Source organism: Passer domesticus, chromosome 1, assembly GCF_036417665.1.
Source record: "Passer domesticus isolate bPasDom1 chromosome 1, bPasDom1.hap1, whole genome shotgun sequence".
In the NCBI taxonomy this organism is placed as follows: Eukaryota; Metazoa; Chordata; class Aves; order Passeriformes; family Passeridae; genus Passer; species Passer domesticus.
In genome coordinates, this window is record NC_087474.1 from 54,281,505 (window position 1) to 54,303,092 (window position 21,588).

General features: G+C 38.0%; 1 long non-coding RNA gene across 1 annotated transcript; it reads left to right on the forward strand.

Moving 5' to 3' along the window:
- Positions 1-3,470: 3,470 nt before the first annotated feature.
- On the forward strand, positions 3,471-17,698 carry LOC135288109 (uncharacterized). Its single transcript, XR_010351409.1, has 3 exons — positions 3,471-3,546; positions 16,528-16,606; positions 17,440-17,698. It is a non-coding gene; the product is annotated as an uncharacterized LOC135288109 (long non-coding RNA).
- Positions 17,699-21,588: the final 3,890 nt, after the last annotated feature.

Consider the following 21,588-nt stretch of genomic DNA (forward strand, 5'->3'; position numbering starts at 1 on the left):
CCCTGAGCACATAAGGCTAAAACAAATTTTCAGTCTTCAGTACTGGTGCTAGGTCCAGTGTTCTACTCTCTATTCTATTTTCAATCTCTTCCTTCAGAAATTATCCTAAGAGTCACGGCCTCAAACGGCAGTAGCAGTGTCATAAGCCTAACCAAAATGGTTCCCTGAAAGTGACAATGAGCCTGTCAGTCTTCTAGGAGAGCAATAAGAACCTGCACCCGGCTGTGATGCCACTTTCTAGGATTAAATCCCCCAGAACACTATGGAAGATTGTATATAATGAGAATGTTGCTCTTTTCATTTTGCTGTCAAATTCAAATCTGGATCCCTTCTGTTGTCAAGGTTTTCTAACCTTGACTTTTAATTTTGATGGATTTATCAACAACCACCCTTTGCACACAGTTGTTTCCATTTATTTCTGGACTTACTGGCTGTGCTGGCATAGCAAACAGTAGGAGAAGGTATTATCTTAAATGAGCTACATGAAACAGATTTCTGTCCATGTCCCCTCGGCATTTCTTGATAACAACACTGTCAACAGATCTAAACATTGTTAAGATGTGTGAAAGAAGCTAAGTTTATGTCTGTGACTATAACTTTTCAGAGAATGGGTTTCAAAAACTTTTCATGTTTTTATTTTTTCAACAAGCAGGAAAAATTTCCATAGAAAGTAGATAGTTTTAGTAAAAAAATTTTTAGTCAGGACACCAGTTTTCTGTTGGAAGAGTTTTCTTGTAAAAATGTTAACAGGCTCTTCTTGGTGATTTAGTGGTTTGAACCTTTCAATACATAACTTTGCATGTCTGCTAACTGTCTTGCAGTTCAGCTTAAAACTTTAAGACTTCTTGGTTGTGACCAAGTTTTCACCAGTCCTCTGAATTTTTTACAATACTGATGACTCAGCCCTCAGCACATGTTCTGTGCAGTAAATATTTACGTCAATGAGAGACCAAATTTGTACATATAGGGCTAAAAGATGGTTTTACTCAAAGGACATTTTTCTCTGTATGGACTTGTAATGCTTGTGCACAAAGATGAAGTAGCACCATAGAATTTAACATGTTTGATACTAATACAAGTCTTTCACCCCAGCTTCCCAAGCACAAATTTTCCCCAGCAGTCTATGTGTGCAAGAAATTAAGCAAAACACCACACACAACTGTCCTCTTGAGGAGAAGAAGGAAGAACAAACATGTGACACACATCAATTCCCGCTCTAATGGAAGGTCCTATGATGCTGTAATGATGAACACAATATGAGAGATTGAACAGAAGTACTTTTGCTTAATTGTCAAGTTTTTACTGCTTCTTTACTGGGATTATGTAAAAAAAGAGATATATGGACCACTGAATATCGTTCTCCAAGAAAAGCCTATATGTAAATAAGCAATAGACAACAATGTGCAAGTGCATATCAATGAAATTCTTAGGTTGTCCTTGTAGATAAAATATTACTGCTAACATATGAAAAGCAATTATTTATGTAGTTTTATATACATTCTTTTTTACAATAGACCCATTCCACCTTATTGTATGCATTCTTCACGCATTTCTTTAGTACATATATTTCCGTGTGTCTGGGGCTCAAAGAAATTTGGAACTTTTCTGCTTGTTGATTTATTCCAAGTTGTGGGCTTGATCCCATACTTAAGCAATGAATGTCAAATTTCAGAGAACAAGTGGTTTCTCTTTGCACAATTACTTTCATACATGGAAGCTTTCCTTCCTGCAAGTGCATTAAGGCTAACTTTGCCTGTTCCTCTGCCCTTGTGTTCTAGATTTGCTGCTTGAGCATGTGCTGTCTGAGCAGCCCTGGCAATCGGATGAGGGAACAGAAGCTGGTCTTGCCTGTAGACAAAAGAAAGGAAAGTAATTAAATACCTTGTAGTGACCATAACATATTTGAATATTAGGCTTCTGAATTCAGTTGTAGTAAACTTTTTTACATTTTACCTCTGACTCCAGAAAGGTCTCCTGAGCACTGCTCCTCAGTAAAAGAACTCAATAGTTCATTTTCAAGAGAAAAGGTGAGTTATAGGTCAATTAAACACAGAGAAATTCCATAATGTATCATAATGTATCACCTGGGCTAGGCAGAGTAACATTTTGTTGAGTCACTGGATTAGACTCTTTAAGTTGATGTGCTTATGTTCATTTATCACTTTAATAAATAAGCAGCATACGAAACTGCAATTTACTATCTTTAGCTAATTGCATAATTGCAAAATTCTTTACAGTATTTATATGAGGAAATTGGCAATTCATAAATGTTAAATTATACTGTTTCTAACCGTTTGCAATTGCATAAATTTACCAAACTAAATCTTGCAGTCATCAGAGTAACATAGCTTAAGCTACAGTAAATTCTAAAATACAGCTAATCTATGCAATGCAGCTTCACATAAACTTATGTCAAATGCTGTTGTGCTGGAAGAGATACTGTTACCTGTTATGTAGAATGCATACAGCCGTTCACAACTGCACTGCACCGGAGTAATTTGCTCTTCTTCTAAGCATTGATAAAGATTTACTAACTTATTGTTTTCAGATAGGTTCATATTCTTAGGAAAACTGCTTTTTGTGCTTGGTTTTGGCCAACTATATTATCTCAGTTGTTTTATAAAATATGTTCCTGTACTTATTAATTCCCTGTGACTATCTCTTTATTTTTACATAATTTCTTTAATTATCCAGGCTGGGTTCAAAATATCAGATTTTAAAAAATAAATTATTTCCTTTTTTTCTATGTTGTTGCCATTGCTTTGGTTTGAGGCGTTTTTTGTTTGTTTGTTTGTTTGTTTCCTGAATTTTGAATTAGTGAATGCATAAGAGCCCAGAACTGTGGTTTTGAAGCACTTCTGAGTATGGGGATTTTTATGCAGAGGAAAAATAGCTATATATCTATATAATATCAAAACAAATCCATCAGGATTTATAACAAATCCCAGTGATCAAAGACCTGGATAGGCTGCTTTGGTATCCTTTGATGAGGTTACATGTGACGCCACCTTCATTTCAAAACAGAACACATATATTCTCTTGGGAATTCTTGGGATTCTCTTGGGAATCCAAACTATATTCCTTCTTCCCTGAAAAACAGAGGTGATATCTTTCAGTCTTGGGTATTCCTTTCCACAGATTTTCTCATGGTTATTTCCACACCTTAGAAGCTCTGAGTTTCTTTGACAATAAAAGGAGAGAGAACAGATTTTTTTTATTTTTCAATCTACCTTTTTTTTTTTTTTCTCGCTTTAATGTGGTATCCAGATACACCAGTAATGAGCAGTGAAGCCCAGGCTGAGGCAACCAAGTCAGAATGTCGGCATATGGATTCCTCAAGCAATGTGGTGTGCAACTCTATTATTAAGCTAGGAAACAGTTCAGGGCACTTGACCCATCAATGTTACATCACATAGAGATTGCTCTCTGGAACTTATGATCATAATCATCTTGAATTTCCTGCAACGGTTACAGGCTGAGTTGGTAATCGCAGAAGTATTTTGTCCCATCCTGTTAGCACCTTGCCGGGTAGCAATGCTTTTGGAGGTAGAGGATTTGAATGTTTGTTTGGCTTTTTTCTTTTGAATATAACAAAATTTAAATTTCAGTCTCACTTTTTGAATACAAGCATACAGTTAAATTCTCAGGCAGATATTTATTAGCATTTTGCCTTTGTAACCATTTTCTAATCATTGTGCAGATTAAGTATTTCAGGAAGGAAAAGGTTACTGTGATTTTTTAGCAAGTACCTCAGGCAATTTGCTGACATGTATCAGTGCACTTGTCAAATGCTTTGACACAGATGTCTGGTTTTGGCAACTACAGAATTTGAATATCCTACCCTGTACATAGCTATTCATAGAGTCAATTCAGATCTGGTGTAGGTGGGTGCAACTTCATTGACTTCTGAGGCAGTCGCCTGTACTCAAGCTGAATTTAGGCTTAGAGAGGTGTGCTATAGAGTACCAAAAATGGTCCGCTAAGACCTATTGCTGTTTCTGTCTGTGTGGGAGGACGTGTTACAGATGTTCCTGGGCCATCATGGACAGCCATGGCAGTGATGGATGGTCTGGCCTCACCCTTCCTTTTCTCTTTAGGAGTGTAAATTTGGAGTCAGAGCCAGCTCTGGGTAGTGGTTCCACATACGTTCCACTTACCCTACGGCTGTTACATTTCTTCCCCAGTTGGAGCTTGGAAGTTGGGATTCTGTATTTCCCCTTACAGATGGTTTCTTTGGCCACTGTCAATATCCCATATATGAAAAACGCTCTTTATTCTCCCTCCAACTAGGCAGTCTAACTTCTTGCATCTACAAATCTCTGGGATTATCATTATTAACTGAGATTTTTGCTAGTTTTACAGTAGACATTGAGTAGAAAGGTGTCTTTTCTGCCCTTGGAAGAGCACCCACCCCTAACTGTCACTGTGATGGACGTCCAGGCTGGGGGCACAGAGACTTTTTGTTGCCTCAGTTGGCCCCAGTCACTTTGGGGGCCATTAGAGCTTCTGCTCTGCTGCCCAAAAACTCTTCCAGGGAGAGTTTCACATTGTGAAGAGGACAGCAAGGAAATAAATAACAAGAGGATCAGCCTCAATGTACCTGCTAATATTCCATAGGTCTGTGGAGTCTGGTACTGCCTCTGCAGCTGTTACTTCCCTGCTCAGTGATCCTCCACACCATGAAATATGTTAGCGTGACTGGAGGGGAGAGGGAGGGCATGGGTGTTTGGCATTACGATAATCACCTGTTCTGCTCTGTTCCAACCCATTGCTGTCAGCTTCCCTTCCCCTATGTCTGGTATGAAGGACCCAGTGAATGGACTGCAATTTGGAGCAAAATCCTAACATTAATACATCAGCATTCCCAGACACTGGGATTTGCTAAATTTATTTGATCAATGTTGTGAGAGCATAAAAACCTTGTTGTAGATGTTTGTTTGCCTGCAGATAGAAACACAATTGCCAGAGTAAATTTGGGATTGCCGCTGCATATCACTTCTAGATTTGATTTTTCTCAAGATGGTTGTGAAATGAAACCCAGAGGATTGACACGATGTCTTTGATTGTAAATCGTTACACTGAGCTGCCCTGCTGCTATCAGAAATAATGACAAAATACAATGCTACATGGCACACATCCTTTAGTTTGAAGAACGCTTTTAATTTTATGCTCTACTTTCACATAAATGCCCTCACTTGCACCTTAACAAGCCCCCAAGCATTGGTTACCAAATTATATTATATCAATCCCCCCCTTTTGTTCTCTCACTATAAAATTGAACAACTGGGATGGAGAGAATTTGGCTTTGGTCCAAAACATGGCTAGATTCATCTGAATTTGGCTCTATGCCTTAAGATATAATAGTAAAATATGAGTTGTCCTTAATTTTTGTTTAAATAATCCTTTTTACTTTTTTTTTTCCTGGAATGATTGCAGTGCTTGCAAGATGTTTCCCCCCCGTTATCAGATTTTTATTAATGTTAAATGCAAATTCATCTCTTTTTCCCCATGGAATTCAGAAGAGATGAAACCCTGTGAGACTGTTTAGAAATTAAATGGGCCCCCTAGAAACTGTTCTTTCAGAACTTCTTAATATTTAATAAGGAATTGTACCATTTCTGTAGTTTCTTTAAGTATTACACAAAGTATAGTGAGGAAACATTTCTCTAAGTTTGGTTTTTTTAATAGGTTTTATTACCTATGAAATCCTAGAGGTCTTTTACTCAAACAGCTTTAGCTGATACTGTTGTCAGTTAATAATTATGCATGTGCTATTGAGAGGTAGGGCTTGGTACATATTTTCAGGGTGGACCTGATCTGACTGCGATGGGATTTGGATTAAACTAGAGTAGACCCTTGCTTGCAACAGAGTTACACATAAATACTTTGAGCATGAGGCTTCCTGTGATTATAGTAGGGCAGGGCTATGAGAAGTGGCCTAGTACCAAATTAGCTGTAAATTGAGTCTTGTCTTGTACTGCATTGTACTTGTCTTGTACTGCATTCATGCTGCCCTATTTTCAGAGACAGAAAGAGGGTAAGCAGGTCAGTGGAGATTGTGATCTTCAGCTGAGAAAACATTTGCTGTATTCTACGTCCTTTAGTTGTTTTTATTAGTACTGATATTGCCAAGCAGCAGCACCAATTAAATTGGTGTAAAATGTGGTCAGGGATAACACAATTGACAATGCCTATCTTTAAAAAACAGGAGTATCAGTATACAGTATGTATAAAGCATCACCAACATGTTAAAACTTGGTATTTCAAAAGATAGCAGACCATGGGGATTGCTTTAAAACAGCAAGCTGAAAAAACCCCATTTAATTTATAAATAAAATATGTTTCAGTGTTATATGCCCCAGCAGGCAATTCACTCACTGGGGATAATCATTCAAAATGTGCTCTGCTTTGCTATTAAGCTGAAAGAGAGACAGAGAGGCATTTCCAGAGACATTGGTTTTCTTGCTCCTTAGGAATAAGTTATTTTTAGCTTTGGGGTTTTGTTTTTGATTTGTTTGTTTGTTTGGGATGTTGTTGTTGGCTTGGTTTTTATTTGGTTTTGTTTTGTTTTGTTGGTTTTTTTGTTTGTTTTGTTGGGTTTTTTTAATTAAAAAAATGCTGTCTTCTGTCTGGAGAGTAGTTCTAAAAGGTTAGGTTAATTTAATTTTTTCCAGATTTACATGAACTGTTATGTAAATAATGACAAATATGGGGACTTAACACACACATCATGTGATAGAGGAATTAAGAGTCTTCCTTAGCCACCTGGCCCAACAGCCTTGAATAAGGTATTTAAATCAGGTATGGAGAGTAAATGTAAGTCAAGGTTATCAGGTGCGGAAGCAGTTGACAAAAGAAGTTTTTGCTTCTTATTAAAGTATTTCCAGAGGCTGGATTCCTCACTGTCTCTTCTCAGGCTATAGTTACTGTTCTCCTACAACAATTAATGGGAGTTTTTGGCTTATTGTCAGGGCTGGAAGATGGGCTAAGCAGACTGCTGAAGCAGAAGAGATTTAGGTCTTGCTAGGTGAATGTGAAAACTGGTGTCAATAAATGTTGATTTCCAAGAGGTAACAAGGTGCAAAAAATTTCATCTTGTTATTTATGAGGGATCAGCTTTTACTGAAACTGACTCAAAAAAAATCCGACATTTCTGGCTTGGCATTTTGTCTTCCTTCACTTTTCTCCCTATCTTCCTGTAATGGTACAAGACTTTCTTTCCCTCCTCAGCTATAATTGTGAATAAGATTCAAATCTGGGAGATATATAGTGGCTGTGGATCTGCCACATTCAGGAGCTGAAAAAAATGTGATAATGCAGAGTCCCAAGAGAAACTCTTTAAGAAGTTTTCTGTAAAATTCTCATCCTGGTTGCCCAGTGGCAAACCTGAGTAACACTGTTACAACATAATAATAGTCTTATAATAGCATAAGGACATAATAGCGTGTTCCCTGTTCCTACTCCTATTTTCAAAAATTTTCTAGTAAAAAAAGGAGCTTTAAAGGTACTGTGAAGAGGACTCTTACCTTTTTGAAATGGTATAATGAAGCTCACTTAAAAATTGAAAAATGTAAATGACATAACAGAGTTCTTTTGTACTGACCTGACAAAAAAAAAATTAGAAGTTGTAGGTGAGGCCATAAAAAGAGTTTATTTCAAGAAAATGTACTGAACCTAGTGATGAAAAAAAAGCAAAGTAGGTATACCTCTGCATGGAACAAAACAGTCACACCTGTCTCTAAATTAGATGGGAAAAACAGTGTGTTACTCCTAATCTGATATTCTTCTCCTGCTTTTCTTTTTAATAGATTTCACAGTTATATATTGATTCCTATTGAATCTATTCCTTATACATTTTTTAGCTGGCGTGGTAACTTCCACCAATGAACTATCACAAGTGTAACCTATCTTTTCATTTCCAGAGAAGATTTTTACTAGTAACTTCTACTATTCCTTAACCATGAGAGGAGGTTGCTGGAAAACAGCATTAAAATAATATCAGTATGATAGAGCAATTTTAGGAGATCCCAAGAGCCTGCTTTAAAGGTTCTTTCTGTCCAGTTTCCTCTAATGGCCTGTATCAGGTTACAGAGTTGTGTGTGATATTGTTTCCTGATGTTCAGTCCTTGCTCTATCACTATCCCAGCCCACAGCAGGCAAAAATTCTGTGAAGCCTTTGAGGGAAATGTAGTTTTTTCTTGCTATTGTATCACAAAAAAAAAACCCAAAAAACCAAAACCCCACAAACAAACAAAAACAACAAACAAACAAGCAAAACCAAGAAAAGCAAAAAGAAAAAAAAAAAAAAAAAAAAAACCAAAAAAACCCCACACCAAACCACAAAAACCCCACAAGAAACCTCACCAAAACCTCTCTTCTGCCTACCACCTGTGAGAACAACTTGACGGTAACACTTCAGTGCAAGAACCAGTCATGCAGGTGTGGCAGTGGTCAAGGTGAAAAATTGATTCTTACTTGTCATTTAAGAAAGCACAGACCAGAGGAGTGATTCAGAGCTACTCTTCCTTGCAACTGCTGCATAGTGTACATAGAAGGGTTTTTTTTTACTGGAATAGGAACACATTCAAGTCTTTGAATGCAGACCATTATTTTTACCTCAGTGAACTCCTGTGCCTTCAAAAATAGTTCAAAGAAAAGACCCATGTAATTTATGGGGAGACTTTTGATATCTGGATTCCCCAAATCAGCAAAATTAAGTTATCTTTCTTATTGTATCTTCTGAGTTTGCTCCTTTTCCAAGCTCTGCACACAATAAATTTTTTGATCAACAAAGAAGTGATGATCAGTGTATTACTCTAGATCCTCTTTGGCAGCAGGAATTTTGAAAATGTAAGAAAAAAATTATCGTAAGAGTGCACCTTTTCCTTGTTAATCTTCTTCTCCATTTCAGCTTTCCAACACCAGTAATTCCAGAAGAACTTTGCACTCCAAAAATCAAAATTTAATCTGGCATTTCTGCTGCTTTTCCAAAGACCTGCTTGTCACAACGCATGCAGGGCTAGAAAGCAGTTACTCACCTGAAGTCTACTTTAATTTAATTTGGTTCCTCCCTTCCATAACATACCTGCCTCGTCATGAGTGAGATATATCATATTAGTCAATGCAATGCAATGCAACGTAATGATCTGAAAGAGGTATGGGAATATAGTTGAGAGATTGTAGTGTAGTTGCTAGTATACATACGGAATGCAAGACTGAGGTCTCCAGCAGTATGTTGCCAGTTTTGGGAAATTTGTAACTCTTTGTCAAAATGACCCAAGGTGGCAGGGAACAGCTAAAATCAATGAATATTCAAATGCTCATTCACTTTAAGTGGGTAATAATTCACAAATTTCAGTGAGTTTAGGTACCAGGGCAGAAATGTGAACCCCAGATGACACAGCATGAATAAACTGTGCAGCCTCCTAAAGAAGCTTCTGACCATATTGAGATATAGAAGTTCCAGTCCCCACAGGAGAGGACTCTTACCCTAGTGGGAACACATTCATTCTAAGATCTCTTATCTGTATAAAAGGACCACACAGCAGCTTGTTAAAACCGTGTTGACAAAATGCAAGTTTAACATAGACAATAGTCAAATGCTTGATAGGCTTGAGCTGGGGTCCTTGCTTGGAGTGTACACAGGACTCAGTCTTGTCATAGGGCTCTGATTTTAAAACTGTTTTTTAACAGCCATTTAGAAAGCCATGGTCATGCATAGTTTCTACCTGTTCTGGTACCTTTCTTCATATTTGCCTGTGGACAATTGACAGTTAAATACCTCTACACGGGGTATCATTCATTTGAAAATATCTTTTGGCTCAGAAACGTATCATAAAAATACTGTGTGCATGTTTCCCACATTCAGTTTTGTTCCTTATTAGTTTCTACATTATACTAAAAATCTTCCTTATAAGAAATTCTCTTATAAACTCAGCCTACCATTCACTAATCCAAATACCTTCCTCTTTAGTTGTTAATCACCACTAGTGGTGAAAATGCAAAAGTCCACATTTTCCCTTGCCACAACTTTTCATTCAAGGTTAGATGTAACACATCCTTAGGGTTAACACACTGGCCCAGGTATTTTGCAGTTCATTGTCAACACTGCTTCTGAAAGGAAATAACCAAATTCATTCTTTGCTGTTTTGTCTCTGCAGGGCAGACAAAGAACAGAAGCAATAATAGCAACAACAAAGATTTGATGCCTAAGCAGACATTATTTAAAGGCAGTGACAAAATATTTTTAAATGGCTTTTTTATTATTATTCAGTGAGATTCATTCTCTTTGTTCCAAATACTTATGATATTTTATCATTTATGCATAGTTTCTGTAACAACATAAAGATTCTGTGTTTCGACCATTTTTGCCCCCAAAATAAATAATAAGCAATTTTGCCATGGGAAAATAATTAAATTCCATAATAACTTTGTTAAATTGTTTGGAGATGTCAGTCATAAGTATAGATATGAATAAGCCAAAATAATAATTGTGCCATAATAAAGAGACATAACACAGAACTACAGCATGAATAAACTGAAACATCAAAGGGTCTTGAATATAGTTCCAGTCTTTTATTTTCTATGGTAATCTCTGGGTTATGCATTATCTCCCCTGTTCTAATGATGCAGCAACCTGCTATAATTTCTTTTCAATAGGGAGGAGCTGTACATTTTTGGGGAAAAAACATTCTGCTCCAAAACAGTGTCAAGAACTCTGTTCTTGATATATTACAAAAAGTATTAAATAACATGCTCTGTCATCTAATAGAGAGAAGTTTTTGATTCCATAATATAAAAAGTAATAATCTTTCTTTAGCATCTGTGTATATCTGTTGTCTCCCCACAGAAGCTTTCTAGAATTCTTGATATTTAGCTTCAAGCACAATATTTACTCTGCACTATACTTATCTCCATAAGCATGGTGAATGATCTGCATTTATCTAGGCTTCAGCTTCTGGTGATAGAGAAGGGTACAAGCAGCTGACACCGTGACCCTGAAATTGCTCTAGCCTTAGAGCAAACAAAGCCTTCTGCTGAACAGTTACAGAGTTTAGGAGAGGTTTTGGCAGTTTTTCAGGACTTTTTTTTTTTTAGTAGAATTATCTTTAACAGAGGGATGCTGCAGAGGGTACTGCCACCCTTCTTACCCCTGCAGGCATGACTTCTGTTTCTTGAGGGTGAGGAAGGGGCGTGCAAAGCAGGTGCTTCAGTAGAACATATTCTTACAGAAATACTGTGCTAGACCATGAAAGCCATCACCCTTTTATGCTGCCCTAAAAACACCTTTGCAACACCACTCCTGTGCTGCTGCGAAGTTATGCTTGTAATTGTAAAGAGCAAGGACGAAGCAATGTCAACCTGGCTTCACCAGCAATCCTAGAAATATCTGCAGGCATTCTTCCAACATTGGTGCCAGCAGAGTACTTCCATGGAAAAGGCATGTCTTTGTTTTGATGAAATGCAGAGTGCTAAGAAAGTGATGTGTTTAGATATCATTTCCCATCTACTGCATCAGCAGTCCACTCTGTATACATCCTGTGAGCTGCTCTGCTAATAGATTGGCTCCTGATAGGATGACTGAAGCCTTTGATCAATTATTTTTGCTAATTTGCTTGGCTCAGGACAGACGGAACTTTCTGTAAGTTAAGTGCTGGCTCAAACATTCTCTGCTTTTTCTCTGGGTGTGTTTGTATATGTATGTGTGTGATAGATATATAATGATGCGCTACCTCTGCATCTAGAGCCTGGTGGTTTTCTCTTACAGTCTATGTCAAATCACCAAGCACAGCCCTGGGGGGCCATGAAATAAACCTCCCTCAAAGATCAGTATATCTCTTGTGTAATGAGCTCAGTATAGCACCCAGCAGCAAGCAAGAAGTCATGTCATTCTGCTAAGGAAGTAACTTTTCCCTTCCCTCCAAGACAGTACCATGACCTGGCATTTGAGGGGCAGCAATCATATCATGGGGTCATTTTCAGCCCAGAAGTGACTGGAGAAAAACTTTACACCACTGGTCATTGGGGCTGCTCTGGGGGGTGAGCTTTGATGGCAGACACTTCTTTAGTATCCTATTACCAATTTGTAAAGGAAGCTGATTGGCCAGGTGGGGTTTTATTTGCATGTTTGGTTTAGTTTATTAGTTTGTTTATTTGTTTGTTTTGGTTTGTTGTTGTTGTTGTTGTTGTTTTTTGGGTTTTTTTTTTGTTTTGTGGTTTTGTGGGTGTGGCTGTGGCTGTGTGTGTGTATGACTATGGCAGTATGCAAATATGAGTGTCCTGCACCCCAGGAAAATGACAATAGAGGTAATTTTTAAGGAGAAGCTGTATAAGCATGGAACAGTTATGGTTCTTGATGTAAGGAAAGTTACCAATTCACAAAGGAATTTGATTACCTCTATCCATTATACACACACAGTGAGTGATCGTGCTACTAACCATCTGTCATCTATTTCATTTGCATCATCAACACCTGCCCTGTTTATCTGCTACATTCTTTTCTTCTCTGAATCCTTACACTGCTTTAATAAAATACAGAAGTGTTATTGTTAAAAAACAATTAATTTACAATCCTCCACAGAGATAGTATTACTTATATTTCAATTTAGCTTCTAATGACATGCTTTCTTGCAAAATGAGTTAATTCTGGTGTCAAAGATTAGTTATTAGACATTACCCTGATGCACCAGTCATGTACTGCTGAGACAGCCAAAGCAGCTCTAGGTGTCCCCAGTCATTAATCAGAACTTAGAGACATTTTCCCTATAACTCATTACAGAACGTGATTTCATCTGCCACTTTAACTCTTTGCTTTACTGAGTATTTTAAATCTACTCTTCTTTGTTGTTTTCACAGTTCGGACCTTCAAGGAGCAGAAAATTATTCGAAGTCTAATTGCTTTTGAAAAAAATGTTGTTGCTTGTGTTTTCTGCTGGCCCTCTGCTGAGAAATTAATTTTGTGTCTCAACTGCTATGTGAATGGGGCCTAAAAAGCAGGACTTCTTGATCTCTACATTGGTTTTGTGAGAAATGATCACAGTTGGATTTTCCACACAATTACAGCATGGGATGTATATTCCTTCCAATGACAAGAGACTGTATTATAACAATAGACCACAGAGGCCAAGCTGCTTCCATGGAAGTGCCTTGGAAAGGCAACTATCACTAGTCACCTCCTTCCTGGGCTTATCAAAAGGTGTTATGAAGCAAGTGGACAAATCCAGCCAATTCTTACAGCATCAGCTGTGTTTGTGAGCATTCAGAAGAATGGCTGGTTTTGCAGTTTGGACCTTGGTGTTTCATACACAAAATATTACGTGCAATCTAGGGTAGGGCCAAATTCTATATTCTCACCATATTCCAGGCAAGGGTTGGCTTTTCTTGCTCATAAACTAGTATGGCTTCTTCCTCCTTTGCAAGGAGTGTAGCACTTTACTGAGAGTAATCTTATTTGTGAGACATTTGCAGGCTGTGATTTGCAGAAAGTAAGGATGGATGTGATCTTTGAAAAACAGTATAAAGCACTGTTCTGTGTCTTTATTTATAGATTCTGTGACACATAAGAGAAATACTTGTCATTATATTAAATCCCAAATCTTTAGAACATTTCAGCAACTAAGGCATAAAAATTGCATATACTAATGAATGGATTATATATAGAATTTAAACATTTTAAACAATTTATGTCAACTTCAGCTTTTTTCAACAGACTATTTTTAAAATACATAACAAAATTAAAACTTCAGGCTCATAAAAACTCATTTATGGAGATGGCACCACTGGCAGGATTTAACATAGAAAAGGTTATTTATTTTATTCACAGCCAAGACTATATGCTGTAGTACTACTTCTAATAAAATTTTATTTTTAGCATGTCTAATGGTACAGTTGAGAGTGGGTGAAATTTTTTTACTTTCCCAAATCACAGTCGCTTCTGTCTGTTGACAACTGAGAAGATACATAGTGCTATAAAAGGCAAATAGTGTCCCATTTGACTTCTTGACAACTGCATAACATGCTGGAAGAATAAGTTTCTCTTCATTTTCCTAAAGCACAGGAACTGGTGGTAGACTGTAAGCTGATGAAACTTCAACAGCTGTCTTATAAGAAGTAGGATTTTTTTTTCACAGTAGACTATCAAGGTACATGTGAATAGTACACTAGACTAACTCTTAAACAACAAGCATTCTATGAAATTATCAAACTCAGCTATGAGGGCCTGAGAATAACTTCATTTGGGTGGCAGAGGTGGGACATTGTTCTTCACATACTGTGAATGCTAAAGTCATACATGAAACATTTTGCCAGGTGTGTTCTATTTTTAGAGCTTATAATTTTTGCAGATAAAATTAATCTGAAATTTCAATATCTTAAATACTGAGAGGATCAACCCTTTGGACAATATAGTGTGTCTCTTTGTATGAGCATCCTTAACAGTGCTGTTTCCAAATGATATAGACTAATTGTTTTAATCAGACTAATAAATAATTCATATTTATGAATAGTTTTTACACAGGGTGATGGAGCATGATAGAGTATGGAACATCCACCTAGAGCCTAAAATGTCTTCAGACATAATCCTAAAATAATTCTGTTTTCAAATGGTGAAATGTTATGCTTTCAATTCAGGCTGCACATCATCAGCACCCAGATCAGGAGTTATGCCAAACTAGATGCAATCTAATATGGAAATGAGATGCTGGCCTTGATATTGTGTCATTCCTCTGAATGGGATCACCTGCACCCATATCTCCTAAGAGGAAATTTCAAACAGAGTTAGCTCCTTAAACCTTCTAATTAAAATGAGAAATCCCCAGGCTTCCATGACTAAGCCTCAGAAAAAGATTATTAGGAATTTAATAGGGAAAATATTGCATCTCAGACCATCTGTGACCCAGTGCTCTATGAGAATTTAAAGAAAATGGAGGGACGAGGTGCACGCTCCAAAGCATGCTCTAGAAGTATTTTGTTGGAGTTGCAATAAATCAACATAGTTAGAGTACAACCTTTTTCAGATTTAATTACTGTTACATAATTATTAGAAAAGCAGTCTCCTCTGAAACTGTAGAACTCATTATATCAAAAATCCCCAAGCTCCTGATGGAATTTATGAGCTAGGTACTCTCTTCCTAGCTCTGGCAAAGTGCAATAAGAGGCATTTGCTTTTGTTTCCAGCAATACTTTTAGTGGGGGGAGCTATTCTATTCTATTCTATTCTATTCTATTCTATTCTATTCTATTCTATTCTATTCTATTCTATTCTATTCTTTTTGTTTGGAGAATATTTCCTATTTGCTTTTATTTATTATAAAACATGTTCGTTTTAATTTGTACACTTTTCTGCTCCCAGCATAGAATCTAGATATAAGAACTCAGGGACAGATACCCTTTCCTTTCTTGAAAAGTGTTATAGGTAAAAATAAAAATTGACTCAATCGTAATAAAAATAAAAACAAAGAAAATTTATTCGTGACCATATTACAGCCTCGACAGCCACCAAAAAAATGACAGCGCAGACCTCGGGACACAGGCTGGGTGGACGTAGATTCAGCCTCTATTGCACCGAACCCCCCTTTGTCCACACTTGCTGCTTCACAGGGACGGCTCTTATACTCTTTTTCTTGCCCGCGGCTGAGTCCCTTTGTCTCTTTTCAAAATTTATCATATTCATGTTGGTTCTTTTCTTCACTCGAAGCTGCATGAAACCCTGTCTGGGAAGATATTGATGTTCCTTCTCTGATTCCCGGAATCCTGTATTCATATGGCAGGTGCTGATGGCCCTGGTTATCTGGGATATGTATCTTCATGGGCCATCATTACCGGGTGTCCTCGGGTACATACCACCGTGAATGACCATTTCCTGTGCAGCCGAGTTTCCTTCGTATGTTAATGCCGTGTTCCCCCCTTGTCAGCCAGCTGTGGTCTCATCATCCTAAGAGTACACCTTGGTCCCCCCCTTTAATACCATATTTAATACATATACCTGTATTTCATAGGCACGAATTTCTATCATATCCCTAACAAAATGGATTCACATATCATTTTCTTCATCACTCTAGTATCTACTAATTGAACTAAAGTATGGATTCCCTCATGGAGATGCCAAAGGACCAAGTTTTTATTGTCTTTTCCCGAGGTTTTGCTATCAATACAGTTTCAAAACTTGCCAATGATGTGAACAAATTGCCACCAGGGAAGACTATTCAGCATGTATCTCAAGGAAACCTGGGACCAGCCCCTTCCCTGGCCTGATTAGAGATTTTGACAGCTGCCTCCTGGCTCCTCTGTAGGACAATGGAGAGATTGCAGGACGCCTTGACCATCCATGACATTGCTTCATAGACAGAAACAATAAGAGGCATTTCCCTCAGAGAGCTGAGAGAACAAGTGGTGAATGGTAATGGTCACGGCTCCTTTAGAGTCACATTATTTCACAGCTGGTAGGATTGGGCTAAGGAAGAAGCAAGGCCTCAGTTCAATCAGATGAAAAAACTACAGCAATCCTCATTTTCCTATTTTTTCTCTCAGTCAGGAAACTTCAATTCTTAGCAGAACTTGTGCTATCACAGCCCATCCATCAGCCCTGGGAGGTATTCCAAAAAGCTAAGTGAGTCTTTAGTTTCTTGTGATTTCATGAGACACAAGTCTAGGAATATTGTCATAGTATGTTAAGGGGTAACTCACAGACAATCAATGATTTTGTGCCACAGCACAAAGTTGAAATTATATTTACCCGTTGAAAATGTAATGATAATACTGCCAGATGGAACAAGAGCAGCCTGCTTTTTCATGAGCTGCATAAATTTGAGGAATCAGTGACTGGTCTTCCCTCATTTACCCACTCCAAAATACTATTTTGCTGTTGTATTAGTTGACTTGAAAAATTGCAAATCTTATCCTGGTAGTTTTATAAATGTGCAAAATTTCTCAGCTCAATCCAATTTTTTTTACCTGTAGACATAATTGTTGAGATAACACTTCCCCGAAGGTTTAAACTAGTGCTCTACAAAAGATGAGATGCTGAGGTATATTGGGATATTCACTTTTGCTCTGTATTTAATATAATTCAATTATCTTCAGAGATATTACTCTTGGTAGATATCACAGGTTGCAAAATAACAAGAAATAAAATACAAATTAATTTTGCGTAACACTTTAATGTGATCTGTATCCTCTATTTAATAAATGATACACTTACAATACTCCAAAAGAGAGATTAAGGAAGAAAACAAGAATGAATATGGGCCTTTTCCTATAAGAGCGCTCAAGGATCAGGATGTGCATTTCACATGGCGCCAGCTGAAGTAAAGTTTGCTGCACTACATTTCTAATAGGCAGTATATGAATAGAGAGGAAGAGAGAATGATAAAGACAACTTGAAACTGGATTTCTAAATTGAGGAGTCAGTATATATTTTTTTTAATTTTTTTTCTTCCCTAGGAAAAAACAGTTGCTGGAATTGTTCTGGAGAAGTACGTCTTGAGGCAATCACAAGGAGAAATCACAATAGTTAAGGAAAGAGGAATCTATAGTTTATTATTTGCTGGTGAGCTGAAGAAGAAAACCTGGTATATAAAAAAGAAGACAAAGACAGAACACGAAGAAATCCTAGTACCATCCATGAAGTTTGTTTGAATTGCAGAGAGATCCAGATCTAGCTGCTTATCTAAATCTTCTTCTGAAGTGTTATAGGTAAAAATGAAATATGCCCAATTCTAATAAAATATAAAAAGGATTTATTTGTGAAATAAATGGGCAGGAGATCTTTCTCCTTTTTAATGCCTTTATTAAGAAGAATCAGCTCAGGTGGGGAGCAGCGACGGGTTGCGCCCACACCGCCGCTGCTCCCGGGTGTGTCACGGAGGAGGAGGATGATGCAGTTTTGTCCACTGGTCTGCAGACAGAGCTGGGGACTCTGTCCTCACGGGAGAGTCGTGGAGTCCTTAACTTGTTTGTTTAACACTCCGGGATGTCTTCTTAATCAGTATCTTTTCAGGTTAGGGTGAGAAACAAAAAGGTCCAAGCAGGTACGGGACTATGCTCCCATCCTTAGACATCACTTAAGTCACTTGTTGGCTCGTGATTTTTAGGGGTTTTTCTTGTAAAAACTGTAAAACTGTAAAAACCCAAGGTGCACTGCATTTCTTATTTGCATGTTGTCTCTGGTGTCACTGCCCATTCTCTTTACCCTGGAGGGTTTCCCTTGGTATCTTTTTGGCAAACAGCCAGCATCAGAGGAACAATAGGTAATCACCGGCCATTAACGGGTGATTAAGGGTTTTTCTTCGGCAGCGAACCTAAAGGGGTCTGACCAGTTGGACTGGTTTTTTTTTTAACTCTGAAACTTAAAAAAAATACAACTTTCTATTCATAACAATTTGCAACTGTGATACAGTCCCAACAGCCAACAATCAAACTGACAGCACAACACCCCCGGAGATAGACTGGGGGGATGTGGATCTGGCCTCTAGCGCACCAAATCCCCCTTCATCCACCCTGACAACTCCGAGGGAGCAGTTCTTATACTCTTTATTTTGCCCACGGCAGAGTCCCTTTTTCTTCTTTTAGAGTTTATATTCAAGTTGGTTCTTTTCTTCAGTCTGAGCTTCACAAAGCCTTCGTTGGGAATTGATTAATACATATCCCGGATTCCCGGAATCCTGTATTCAGGTGGTAGGTGCTGATGGCTCCGGTTATCTCAGATGGGTATCTTTCCCCGGGCCATCATGTTTTGGGCGTCACTGGATACATGCCTCCGTGAACGACCACCTCCTGTGCACCCGAGGTTTCCTTCGTATGTAAATGTCCTGGTATCTCCTTGCCGGTCTGCCGCCGTTTCACCATCCTGAGAATGAAATTCCTACCCCCCTGCCCCCCTCTGTACAGCTGGTTTGGTTCATATAATATATAGAAGTCTATATATATATATTTTATCTGCACGAATAACTAACTGTATCCTTAACAGGAAGCATCTCACTGGAAAAGTGTACTGAGCTTATTTTCTTGGGCACATCCTTGCTTTGTGAAAGATGGGCTCAGGAGGTTTATTGGCATGGAGGCAGAGGGCATGATTTGGGCATTTATGTGGGCCACTGGGTAGAGCATCAGATTGAGGTTTCAGACTCTTGAGCAAGTTACCATAGCTTAATGAGGTCCTATGTAGCAGCTGAGCTGTAGCAAATGTAGGGTAGCACATGCTAATTTAAACAAATTTCACTGGGGCTCAGCTGATGCATGGCAGCCATTAACCCAAGTCACAAGTCTGAAATCTGATTTAAGGAATCTGGGTTCAGCTTCGTTCAGGAAATGGATCACTACGTTTCTGCTCAATTTGTAACTTCTTGGGACAGCCAGCTCGTCTTGGGTTTTCTCATGTGTTTAAACTGTAGTAATAGTGCCAGCTCACAAATATGAAATGTTCTAGGGAAATAAAAAAAGAAGGGAATGTTATAAGAATAAGATGTTTGGATTTATTATTGGGAAGAAATGTGGAGGATGTTGAACTTTGGCAGAACTAAATGCAAATTTTTATTCTTATCTTCATTAATAGTTGATTTAATCCAATGTGTTTAAAGGAGCTTTGCTGGTAGGAATGAGGGCAGAACCTTGCCAAAGTGAACCAGCTCTCTGTTGGCGAGCACGCATAACCTCAGTTGAGTTTTGTCATGTTTCTTGGGCAGTGCTGAGGAAAGGATGGAAAATCAGGAAATATGAATTTTATTTACCATTTGCTAACTTTGGACCTTTGAAAAGTATCATGTGTCCCTATCCTCTTAGGAAAGATGAGAGCACAAATGTCCATTTTTATTTTGTCTATTTTTATTTTTTCCCAATATGGTATGCTTTTAATAATTTAATATTATTAATTTTGTTTTCTCCCTTGTTTGAAATGAAGGTTTCTCCTGTGGAAGGATTTTATTTTCTATTTGTGTTCTGATCATAACATGTGGCACTCCAGACAGCTATTCTGCTCAGAGATGAACAACATCAAGTCGCTCCTTTAATACTACCAATAAATATTTTGTTATTTTTTTCCACAAAGTGGTACTCTAAGCATTGTATCAGTTCTCCAAGTGACAGATACTCTTAGAGGCAAAAGAAAGGTGTCAGTACTTACTGGTTGCTATAAATATTTCAAAACAATTTAAGAATCACTAAATCCTAAAATATTTAAGTATGCATGTCAGTTACAGTACTCTGCTATTCTTTATTAGATAGATTGACAAAACACATGTGTCACCAGAATTATGATTGCCATGATAATTACTTAAGGGAATAACTCTGTAAAGAAAATGTGAAATAAAAGTATAGTATTGTGTGCAGTGATTAAATTTTTTTGTGGTTATTTATTCTAAAGTTATTGGGGTTGCTCATATATCAAAATGTTTGGTCCAAAAAGTAACATCTTGCTGCAAAAATGATAACTGTATTCTTACCATAGCACTTTTGGAAATTGCAAAGAACAATGCTTTTCACATTCTCACAGTCCATTTCTTGTCTTGCTCCTCCTGTTACAAAGGACTTGAATGCAATAAACTCACAAATTTCAACAAAAGACATCTGACTCACTCCTATGTGCATTTACAGTGGATGATAACATGGAACAGCAGAGTAAGGTTTGAAGCTCTGGATTTGGGGGTCCTCCCTTGGAAATATATGCAGCCTTTGCCTAGCTATTCATCAGACTAAAGATTTGCAAAAGAGCTGTGCTAGCCCCCTCAGCTACTGCTTCTGTGCTGGCAGAAGCAGCTGTCTCTTACCATTATGCCTGGAGGAAGCAGTGGCATTTGCCAGCAACTCCCTTTATGTCAAACTCATTTTCTACATTCTCTTATTTCATTTGCATAGTCAACTGGTCCTTACACCTCAAGAAAATCAGGAGAGCATGTGAGGAGTAAGTTGTTAGAAATGGAGGTGCATGAACAGAGCTCATTATATTCCCAATAGATCTGGCAGCTCATGGGAACATAACACCAGAGAGAGACTCTCTGTACTAACAGTTGACAGTACTAAAATAAAGAAGGCAGCTCCCCCGCTCCCTCAGATTTCAGAAAATCATTGTGTAAATGCAGTGAAATATATCCGTGAATCCTTTCTTCACTGTGATGCCCTTCTGGTGGACAAAGGTTATTGATGTCAGGAGTGCTGGAAAGAGTAAGAATTAAGTTATAATGGGCTACCTGCTTCTATTTTCTTCCCTCCATCTGTCTCACTTCTTTTGCAATAATTTAGTCTGGGATTGTCCCAAAAGTGTAGGTCAGAAATTAGTCAAAATAGCCTGAAATCCTAGAATAGCCTAGATCAGAGACTTGCTTCATTGAACACCTTCACAATCAGGGTTCGGCATTGTTAGTGCTTTGATTTCCAATGCTTTTTCCTTATCTGTGTCTAGCCTGGCTGCAATGGTATGCTGACGCCTTTGCTTCCCAGGAGAGGTCTGGCAAAGATATTTTCCAGGAGACGAAATCTGTATCTACATATGCCTGTGCTTAACAGAACCACCACTCTGAACCACCAACAGCTAATGATGCCTCAGGTGTGTCTGAAAAACAGTCATCAAGAACCTCTTTCTGATTTTTCTTGAGTAGC